The sequence below is a fragment of the Theropithecus gelada genome, chromosome 19 (genome assembly GCF_003255815.1).
Source record: "Theropithecus gelada isolate Dixy chromosome 19, Tgel_1.0, whole genome shotgun sequence".
NCBI classification, from domain to species: domain Eukaryota; kingdom Metazoa; phylum Chordata; class Mammalia; order Primates; family Cercopithecidae; genus Theropithecus; species Theropithecus gelada.
This window is the reverse complement of record NC_037687.1, coordinates 4,833,195-4,844,871: the sequence shown is the minus strand read 5'-3', so window position 1 is coordinate 4,844,871 and position 11,677 is coordinate 4,833,195.

Here is an 11,677-nt window from a genome sequence, read left to right as displayed (position 1 = left end):
CAAGAGTCAGTGTAAATATACATATATATGTGTGTATATATATATGTATATGTGTTTATATGAATATATGTACATATGTGTATGTGTGTGTATATGTATATATGTGTATGTATGTGTGTATATGTGTATATGTGTATACATGTGTGTATATGTGTATATATGTGTATATGTGTATATATGTATATGTATATGTGTATATGTGTATATGTGTGTATATGTATATATGCGTGTATATGTATATATGTGTATATATGTGTATATGTGTATGTGTGTTTATATGTGTATATGTGTATATATGCATATATGACAGGATCATATACGTATATATGTATATGAAAAATTAGCGGCCGGGTGGGGTGGCTCACGCCTGTAATCCCAGCACTTTGGGAGGCCGAGGCGGGCGGATCACAAGGTCAGGAGATCGAGACCACAGTGAAACCCCGTCTCTACTAAAAATACAAAAAATTAGCCGGGCGCGGTGGTGGGCGCCTGTAGTCCCAGCTACTCAGGAGGCTGAGGCAGGAGAATGGCGTGAACCCGGGAGGTGGAGCTTGCAGTGAGCCGAGATCGCGCCACTGCACTCCAGCCTGGGCGACAGCGCGAGACTCCGTCTCAAAAAAATAAAAAATAAAAAATAAAAAATAAAAAAAGAAAAATTAGCTGGCTGTAGTAGCATACACGTGTAGTCCCAGCTATTCGGGAGGCTGAGGCAGGAGGATAACTTGAGCCCAGGAGGTCGAGGCTGCAGTGAGCCATGATCATGTCACTTCTCTCCAGCCGGGGTGACAGAGCAAGACTCTGTCTGGAAAAAAAAAAAAAAATTAAAAAAAGAAACCACCCATGATATCACAGTAAAAAGGAGGAGAAACTGTGTGCTGGTATAATTCACAGAGGTTACTGTTGAGCCCTGGGGCTGCTTTGTGGGTCTCATACCCGAGTCGGATCCTGTGTCTCCTCTGCCTACAGCAGCTTAGGCTTCCTCCCCCACACTTGGGACCAATGCCAAAGTCTTCCTAGTGATGGGCCTGTGCCATCTGCCCACGTGCAATCCATCCATAAGCCATAGGGCTTCTGTCTCCACACTTCCCAGAATCTCCCATTTCTCCCCTTCCCCTGCCTCTACCCTGCTCTGGTCCACCTTTTTTGGTTTTGTGTTGTTTTTGACATGGAGTCTCCCTCTGTCTCCCAGGCTGGAGTACAGTGGTTTGATCTTGGCTCACTGCAACCTCCACCTCCTGGATTCAAGCAATTCTCCTGCCTCAGCCTCCTGGGACACCGTGCCCAACCTAAATTGGACTTTAGAGGAACAATAGAAATATTTAGTGTAAGTATATCCCATGCAGTATTTAGGATATAGTTATGCTTAAAAATCATCCACTGATGGCCAGGCGCAGTGGCTCACATCTATAATACCGGCACTTTGGGAGGCTGAGGCAGGTAGATCACTTGAGGTCAGGAGGTCAAGACCTGCCTGACCAACATGGAGAAAACCCATCTATACAAAAACTACAAAAATTAACCAGGCATGCTGACAGGCGCCTGTAGTCTCAGCTACTCGGGAGGCTGAGGCAGGAGAATCACTCGAATCTCGTAGGCAGAGGTTGCAGTGAGCCAAGATCGCTTGTCCTCCAGCCTAGGTGACAAGTGAAACTCCATCTCAAAAAATACATATATATAGTTTATCTGAAATTCTGATTTAATTGGGCATCCTGGATTTTACCTGGCACTTGTATTCCTGGAGCAACTCAAGGACTCTCAACATCAAACAGGCCATCCCATTCCTCCACTGAAAATCTCCATCAGGTCCCTACAGCATTTGAAGTAAAATCCAAAAGGCCTGGCTTCACCTGCAAGGGCCTGCATGCCTGAAATGAAGCAGTGGCTGACGCTGGGTGTGGTGGCTCACGCCTATAATCCCAGCACTTTGGGAGGCCAAGGTGGGCAGATGTCTTAGGGTCAGGAGTTTGAGACCAGCCTGGCCAACATAGCAAGACCCTGTGTCTATTTTTCAATTTTTCTTTTTTTTTTTTTTGAGATGGAGTCTAGCTCTATTGCCTAGGCTGGAATGCAGTGGTACAATCTTGGCTCACTGCAGGCTCCGCCTCCCGGGTTCACGCCATTCTCCTGCCTCAGCCTCCTGAGTAGCTGCGACTACAGGCGCCCACCACCACGCCTGGCTAGTTTTTTGTATTTTAGTAGAGACAGGGTTTCACCGTGTTAGCCAGGATGGTCTCGATCTCCTGACCTCATGATCTGCCCGCCTTGGCCTCCCAAAGTGCTGGGATTACAGGCGTGAGCCACCTCGTCTGGCCAATTTTTCTTAATAATAGTAAAATTAAATTAAATTAAATTTTAAAAAGAGTGGTCCAGGGTTTGTCTTCTTGGGGGAATGGCCCTGAAATACTTCTCCAACCACCTTCCAACAGCAACATACTGGTACCTCCCTCCCTTTTGCTGCAGGGTGTCTGTCAACCCTGCAGCCACGACACATTTGCACTTAAATGGTGGCCCCTGCCACATTCCAGAAGATTCTGGAAGACCCAGCCTCTCCATAGGGTGGAACCAAGACATTTAGTTTATTTATTTATTTATTTATTTATTTATCTATCTATTTATTTATTTAATTTATTTGAGACAGCGTCTCACTTTGTTGCCAGGCTGGAGTGCAGTGGTGCGATCTCGGCTCACTACAACCTCCGCCTCCTGGGTTCAAGCGATTCTCCTGCCTCAGCCTCCCTAATACCTGGAATTACAGATGCCTGTCACCACACCCGGCTAATTTTTGAATTTTTAGTAGAGCTGGGGTTTCACCATGTTGGCCAGGATGGTCTCAAGCTCCTGACCTCGTGATCCACCTGCCTCGGCCTCCTGAAGTGCTGGGATTACAGGCATGAGCCACTGTGCCTGGCCCTTTTTTTTTTTTTTTTTTTTGAGATGGAGTTTCCCTCTTATTGCCCAGGCTGGAGTGCAATGGCATGATCTTGGCTCACCACAACCTCTGCCTCCCAGGTTCAAGGAATTCTCCTGCCTCAGCCTCCTGAGTAGCTGGGATTATAGGCATGCACCACCACGTACTGCAACCTCCGCCTCCTGGGTTCCGATGATTCTCCTGCCCTAGTCTTCTGAGTAACTGGGATTAGAGGTGGATGCCATCATGCCCGCCTAATTTTTGTATTTTCAGTAGAGATGGAGTTTCACCATGTTGGCCAGGCTGGTCTCAAACTTCTGACCTCAAGTGATCCGCCCGCCTTGGCCTCCCAAAGTGCTGGGATTGCAGGCATAAACCACCACGCCCCACGGGATTAATGTCTCCTTTTCTTTCTTTCTTTTCTTTTCTTTTTTTTTTTTTTGAGATGGAGTCTCGTTCTGTTACCCAGGTTGGAATGCAGTGGCTCGATCTTGGCTAACTGCAACCTCTGCCTCCCTGGTTCAAGCGATTCTCCTGCTCAGCCTCCTGAGTAGCTGGGATTACAGGCACCCGCCACCATGCCCAGCTAATTTTTGTATTTTTAGTAGAGATGGGGTTTCACCATTTCACCATATTGGCCATGCTGGTCTCGAACTCCTGACCTCGTGATCCATCCGATTCTGCCTCCCAAAGTGCTGGGATTACAGGCATAAGTCACTGCACCTGGCATCTACTTCTTTTTAAAAGTTTCTCGTAGAGATGGAGTCTTTCGATGTTGCCCAGGCTGGTCTTGAACTCATGGGATCCAGCAATCCTCCTGCCTCGGCCTCCCAAAGTATTGTGATTGTAGGCAAGAGCCACTGCATTCAGTCAATTCATTTATATTTCTTCCTCTCAGCCAATGCTAGTTTTTTTTTTTTTTTTTTTTTTTGAGACGGAGTCTCGCTCTGTGGCCCAGGCTGGAGTGCAGTGGCCGGATCTCAGCTCACTGCAAGCTCCGCCTCCTGGGTTTACGCCATTCTCCTGCCTCAGCCTCCCGAGTAGCTGGGACTACAGGTGCCCGCCACCTCGCCCGGCTAGTTTTTTGTATTTTTTTTAGTAGAGACGGGGTTTCACCGTGTTAGCCAGGATGGTCTCGATCTCCTGACCTCGTGATCCGTCCGTCTCGGCCTCCCAAAGTGCTGGGATTACAGGCTTGAGCCACCGCGCCCGGCCGCCAATGCTAGTGATCATGAGAGCCACAAATGTAATTTTATTTTATTATTATTTTTTTCAAATAGAGATGGGGGTCTCGCTGTGTTGTCCAGGCTGGTCTTGAACTCCTGACCTCAAGTGATGCTCCCATCTTGGCCTCCCAAAGTGCTGGGATTACAAGTGTGAGCCACGACACCTGGCCACAAATGTAATTTTAAATTTCCTATGCCGGGGCAGTGGTTCATGCCTGTAATCCCAGCACTTTAGGAGGCAGAGGCAGGCAAATTACCTGAGGTCGGGAGTTCAGGACAGCCTGGCCAACATGGCGAAACCCAGTCTCTACTAAAAATACAAAAATTAGCCAGGTGTGGTGGCGCATGTCTGTAATCCCAGCTACTCGGGAGGCTGAGGCATGAGAATTGCTTGAATCCAGCTTGTGCAACAGAGCGAGACTCTGTCTCAAAAAAAAAAAAAAGACTCTGTCTCAAAAAAAAAAAAAAGAAATGTTTGTTGGTTGAATAGTAACAATAGTGATCTAGGTCACATTTATTGGGCCCTTGCTTTAAGCATGACACTGTCTTAAGCCCATTACCTGCATCATCTCATGTAGTCCAGACAGCAACCCCTGAGGAAGATACCACTACCGATGCCCAGGAACTGAGGATCAGAGAGGTTAATTGATTTGCCTAAGGTCACACAGCAAACTCATTGCAGAGCCAGGAGTTGAAACCAGTTCAACCAAATTGGTGATGTGAACCACTGTGGATGCTCACTGCTTGCCTAAACTCTGACAGTTAGGCTGATATGAACGACCCCAGGATGGGAAATGTGTGTATGTATGTATGTTTTTTTTTTTTTTTTTTTTTTTTGAGACGGAGTCTCACTCTGTCGCCCGGGCTGGAGTGCAGTGGCCGGATCTCAGCTCACTGCAAGCTCCGCCTCCCGGGTTTAAGCCATTCTCCTGCCTCAGCCTCCCAAGTAACTGGGACTACAGGCGCCCGCCATCTCGCCCGGCTAGTTTTTTGTATTTTTTTAGTAGAGACGGGGTTTCACCGTGTTCGCCAGGATGGTCTCGATCTTCTGACCTCGTGATCCACCCGTCTCGGCCTCCCAAAGTGCTGGGATTACAGGCTTGAGCCACCGCGCCCGGCCGTATGTATGTATTTTTAAGATGGAGTCTCACTCTGTCAACCAGGGTGGAGTGCAGTTGTGTGATTTCGGCTCACTGCAACCTCCACCTCCCAGGTTCAAGCAATTCTCCTGACTCGGCCTCCCGAGTGGATGGGATTACAGGTACGTGCCACCACGGCTGGCTAATTTTTGTATTTTTAGTAGAGGCAACGTTTCACCATGTTGGCCTGGCTGGTCCTGAACTCCTGACCTCAAGTGCTCTGCCTGCCTCGGCCTCCCAAAGCGCTAGGCTTATAGGCATGAGCCACCATGCCCGTCGTGAGCCACTGCACATAACTCTACATTAGCAGTGGATTCCTTCTCCGTGGCGGGGCCATCCTGGGCAGTGAAGGGTGCTGAGCAGCATCCCTGGCCTCCACCCACTCCATACCAGGAGCAACCCCCAGTTGTGACAACCACAAATGTCCCCAGACATCACCCCGTGTGCCCTGGTGGGCAGACTCACCCCTGGTTGAGAGCTACACTGTACAGTATACACTTGGAGGCCTCTGTGGAGTTAATAGACCTGATAGTAAATGCTATGCATGAGAATCCCAGTTCTGATGTTTATTTATTAATTATTATCATTATTTTTTGCTGTGAGATGGGGTCTCGCTCTGTCACCCAGAGTGAAGTGCAGTGGTCCTATCATAGCTCACTTAACCTCAAGCTCCTGGGCTCAATCTACCCACCTCAGCCTCCCAAAGCGCTGGGATTATAAGCATGAGCCATCGCGCCCAGCCTCTGCTGCTTGTTGCTGTTTTGAGACGGAGTCTTGCTGTTGCGGAGGCTGCAGTGCAGTGGCGCAATCTCGGCTCACCGCAACCTCCACCCCTGCCCTGTGTTCAAGCGATTCTCGTGCCTCGGCCTCCCAAGTAGTTGGGGTTACAGGCACCCACCACCACACCTGGCTGAGTTTTGTATTTTCAGTAGAGACAGGGTTTCACCATGTTGTCCAGGTTGGTCTCACACTCCTCTACCTCAGGTGATTCACCCGCGTCGGCCTCTTGAAGTGCTGGGATTACAGGCACCCGCCACTACATCCAGCCAATTTTTGTATTTTTAGTAGAGACGGGGTTTCACGGTGTTGTCCAGGCTGGTCTCACACTCCTGACCTCAGGTGATTCACCTGCCTCGGCCTCCGGAAGTGCTGGGATTACAGGCGTGAGCCACCACGCCTGGTGTCAGCTGTTGATTTGCTAAATGACTTTGGGCCAGTTACTTGTTTCTGAGCCTCGGTTTCTCCATGTGTAAAAGGGGAATTCATTCCTAGCGCCTTCCTCCGGAAGACACCGGATTAAACCAGCCAATGCATATAAATGGCCTGAACCCAAGTCACCACGCACTCCATAGGCGCCACCATTACCCCAGTGGGACTCTTCTGGAAGATTCTGATCTGCTCTGCAGCACCGCCAGCGGGTCCCTGCCCCCTCCTCGCCAGCTGCCTCCCGCCTCCAGGCCCTAGACTCAGTGGACCACACAGGCGGGCGTTGAGGACACTTCCTGTGCAACAGCGGCGGTACCCGCCACGCCAGGTGGGCCAACGGGAGAATGCAGCTGGGGCCGCCCCACTTCCTGCCCCCGTGGAGGGGCCTCTCATTCTCCCTGGCCCCCACTCCCAAAATAACCCTCCCCCGCCCCGGGAACCAAAGTCACCCACACCAGCTGCAGCCTCCCACTTGGGGGACGTGGGACAGGCAGGGGACTAGCAGCTGCCACCACCACGGTGCCTGCCCCGCCAGGAACGTCCACCCCCTGCTGCCACCACCTCCGGCATTCCAATCCCCAAAAGGGGGGGGGTGACCCGGCCTCCCTCATCGTCCGGGAAATATGAACTCCGAGGAAGCCGGGCCGGCAGGGAGGAGGGAACTCCTCGGCCACCTTAGGTGACCAGGGACCTTCCCTGACCCAAACCCCCAGGCCTGAGGTGCCCCCAGTTTTCACCTCGGGTGACTGTGTTGAGGAAAAGGGGCTGGTTGCCAGGACAACAGCCCCCCACCTCCGCCCGGGAACAAAGAGGCAGCCGAGAGAGCCAAGAACGGCCTGTTCTCTCCCCGCCAACGCGGCTGGCACATCCTGGCAGCTGGCACCAGGAGGGCTGTGCCCAGAGCCGCCAGGCCTGGCCACCCTGGACATGGCTTTCCAGGGAGGGGTTGGCTGGGGGGGATGGCTGTGGCCCCAAGGAATGGAGTCGCAAGGCCCCATGGGATCTGATTCCCAGACAGCTGCCCCGGGCCTCCGTCCTTCCCGGACATGGACAAGGAATCTGCTTGACTGCCTGCAGGACGCAAGGGAGGCCCAGGAAGTCTTAATGTCGGCTCAGAGCTAGACGGGCCACCAGAGCCGGAGGGTGCAGGAGACAATGGCCAGGTGGAGGCCTGGCCTGTGGTCCCTCCAGGCAGTCCACGGATGGGCATGTGAACCAGTAGGACACTCCTGGCCTAGGAGAGGGGACAGTGGGTCTCAGAGCTGCTCCCCTCCCCCACACCCGCCACCGCCTCGCAGGGGGCAGCGGGCAGCTGGCGCCATGAGGGCCTGGGGGTGGGGATGGGCCAGGGCCTGCATGTTAAAAGACCCCTGGCTTCCTGCAGCGAGCCCAAATTGCCAGAGACAAAATCCTCTGCCTTCTCACCGTTGGGCCACAGCTGGTCAGGTGTCCACCCGGTCGCCAGAGCCACAGTGTGGCGGGGGGCAACGTGGACAAGGCCTGGCTGAGTTGCCAGGTTAATTACAAGACAGGCAGTTAAATGAATTATTGTTGTTGTTATTATTACTTTTTGTTTTTGTTTTTGTTTTGAGACGGAGTTTCACTTTTGTTGCCCAGGATGGAGTGCAACGGCGCAATCTCCACTTCCCGGGTTCAGGCGAGTCTCCTGCCTCAGTTTCCCGAGCACAGAGATTACAGGTGCATGTCACCACGTCCAGCTAATTTTTTTTTTTTTTTTTTTGAGACAGAGTCTCGCTCGGTCGCCCAGGCTGGAGTGGTGCAGTGGTGAGATCTCGGCTCACTGCAAGCTCCGCCTCCCAGGTTCACGCCATTCTCCTGCCTCAGCCTCCGGAGTAGCTGGGACTACAGGCGCCCGCCACCGCGGCCGGCTAATTTTGTGTATTTTTAGTAGAAACGGGGTTTCACTGTGTTAGCCAGATGGTCTTGATCTCCTGACCTCGTGATCCACCCGCCTTGGCCTCCCAAAGTGCTGGGATTACAGGCTTGAGCCACTGCGCCCGGCCACGTCCAGCTAATTTTTTGTATTTTTAGTACAGACCGGGTTTCACCATGTTGGCCAGGCTGGTCTCGAACTCCTGACCTCAGGTGATCCACCCCCGTCCCCTCGGCCTTCCAAAGTGCTGGGATGACAGGTGTGAGCCATCGCGCCCAGCCATTATTGCTATTTTTTGAGACAGAGTCTCCCTGTCATCCAGGCTGGAGTGCGGTGGCACGATCTTGGCTGACTGCAACCTCCGCCTCCCAGGTTCAAGGGATTCTCCTGCCTCAGCCTCCCAAGTAGCCAAAATTACAAATGTACGCCACCACGCCCAGCGGCTAATTTTTTTTTTTTTTTCTTTGAGACGGGGAGTCTCGCTCTGTATCCCAGGCTGGAGTGCAGTGGCCGGATCTCAGCTCACTGCAAGCTCCGCCTCCCGGGTTCCCGCCATTCTCCGGCCTCAGCCTCCCGAGTGGCTGGGACTACAGGCGCCCGCCACCTCGCCCGGCTAGTTTTTTGTATTTCTTAGTAGAGACGGGGTTTCACCGTGTTATCCAGGATGGTCTCGATCTCCTGACCTCGTGATCCACCCGTCTCGGCCTCCCAAAGTGCTGGGATTACAGGCTTGAGCCACCGCGCCCGGCCCAATTTTTGTATTTTTTTTTTTTTTTTTTTGAGACGGAGTCTCGCTCTGTGGCCCAGGCTGGAGTGCAGTGGCCGGATCTCAGCTCACTGCAAGCTCCGCCTCCCGGGGCCATTCTCCTGCCTCAGCCTCCCGAGTAGCTGGGACTACAGGCGCCCACAACCGCGCCCGGCTAATTTTTTGTATTTTTAGTAGAGACGAGGTTTCACCGTGGTCTCGATCTCCTGACCTTGTGATCCGCCCGCCTCGGCCTCCCAAAGTGCTGGGATTACAGGCGTGAGCCACCGCGCCCGGCCCCAATTTTTGTATTTTTAGCAGAGACGGGGTTTCACCTTGTTGGCCAGGCTGGTCTCCAACTCCTGACCTCAAGTGATCTGCCCGCCTCGGCCTCCCAAAATGCTGAGATTACAGGCATGAGCCACTGTGCCTGGCCAAAACGAATTATTATTATTATTATTCTTATTTTGAGACAAGGTCTTGCTCTGTCACCCAGGCTGGAGCACAGTGGTGCCATCATAGTTCATGGCAGCCCTGACCTCCTGGGCTCAAGCAATCTTCCTGCCTCTGTCTCCCAAAGCACTGGGATTACAGGTGTGAGCCACTGAACTCCATTAAATGAACATTTTTTAGCATAGGTATGTCTCAAAATATTTGGAACATACTTATGCTATAAATTATTCATATGGCCAGGCATGGTGGCTCACCCCTGTAATCCCAGCACTTTGGGAGGCCAAGGTGGAAGGATTACTTGAGCCCAGGAGTTTAAGACCAGCCTGGGTAACATGGTGGGACCCCCACCTGTATGAAAAATACAAAAATTAGCCAGATGTGATGGCATGCACCCGTCCTCTCAGCTACTTGGGAGGCTGAGGTAGGAGGATTGCTTAAGTCTGGGATGTCGAGGCTGCATCCTGATTGCACCACTGCACTCCAGCCTGAGCAACAGAGCCAGACCCTGTCTCAAAAGAAAAAAAAAAAACGCCGGGCACGGTGGCTCACACCTGTAATCCCAGCACTTTGGGAGGCCGAGGCAGGTGGATCACGAGGTCAAAAGATCCAGACCATCCTGGCTAACACAGTGAAACCCCGTCTCTACTGAAAATACAAAAAAATTAGCCGGGCGTGGTGCCGGGTGCCTGTAGTCCCAACTACTCAGGAGGCTGAGGCAGGAGAATGGCATGAACCCGGGAGGCAGAGCTTGCAGTGAGCCGAGATCGTGCCACTGCACTCCAGCCTGGGCTCAGTGCGAGACTTCGTCTCAAAAAAAAAAAAAAAAAAAAAGTGTAGCTGAGATTTGCATTCGACCAGGTGTCCTGTATTTTTTTTTTTTTTTGAGACGGAGTCTCGCTCTGTCGCCTGGGCTGGAGTGCAGTGGCCGGATCTCAGCCTCCCGGGTTCCCGCCATTCTCCTGCCTCAGCCTCCCAAGTAACTGGGACTACAGGCGCCTGCCATCTCGCCCGGCTAGTTTTTTGTATTTTTTAGTAGAGACAGGGTTTCACCGTGTTAGCCAGGATGGTCTCGATCTCCTGACCTTGTGATCCACCCGTCTCAGCCTCCCAAAGCGCTGGGATTACAGGCTTGAGCCACCGCGCCCGGCCGGTGTCCTGTATTTTTATTTGTTAACCCTGCAACCTTAGGACAGGGGTTCTGGAAGAGGCGAACTGAGTTCATCCTCATCCTTATCCCCCAACGTGCTCCTCTGCTGGGTCCCTGCCTCAAGGTTGGCCCTGTCCCCTGAACCCCTAACCCAAGGCCTGTGTCAGCCTCACCTGTCCACTTTCCGTGTGCAGTCTCTCTCTCCTCTGCCCGCACCCCCTGCAGACCCTCCACGGACCATCACCTCCCACTGACCCCCGCAGATTCCCCAGGCCCCTGCCAGTCCCTGCATCTCACAGGCCCCTTCCCCAGAGGCCTGATGAGGGCCCTCCCCTGCTCTGAATCCAACATTGCTGCCCATTGCTCCCAAGACAAAGACCAGGCCCTGGCCAGGCGCCGTGGCTCATGCCTGTAATCCCAGTACCATGGGAGGTCGAGGTGGGCAGATCACTTGAGGCCAGCAGTTCGAGACCAGCCTGGCCAACATGGTGAAACCCCGCCTCTACTAAAAATACAAAAATTGGCTGGGCATGTTGGCGGGCGCCTATAATTCCAGCTACTCGGGAGGCTAAGGCAGGAGAATTGCTTGAAACCAGGAAGTGAAGGTTGTAGTGAGCTGAGATCACGCCACCGCACTCCAGCTCAGATGACGGAGTGAGACTCTGTCTCAAATAAATAAATAAATAAAACTTAAAAAAATTAGAATATAGAAATGAGCCGGGTGTGGTCACACGCACCTGTAATGCCAGCTACTCAGGAGGCTGAGGCAGGAGAATCCCTTGAACCCAGGAGGCGGGGGCTACAGTGACCCAAGATGGCGCCATTGTACTCCAGCCTGGGTGACAGAGCTAGACTTCGCCTTAAAAAAAAAAATAGGGCCGGGCGCGGTGGCTCAAGCCTGTAATCCCAGCACTTTGGGAGGCCGAGGCGGGTGGATCACGAGGTCAGGAGATCGAGAC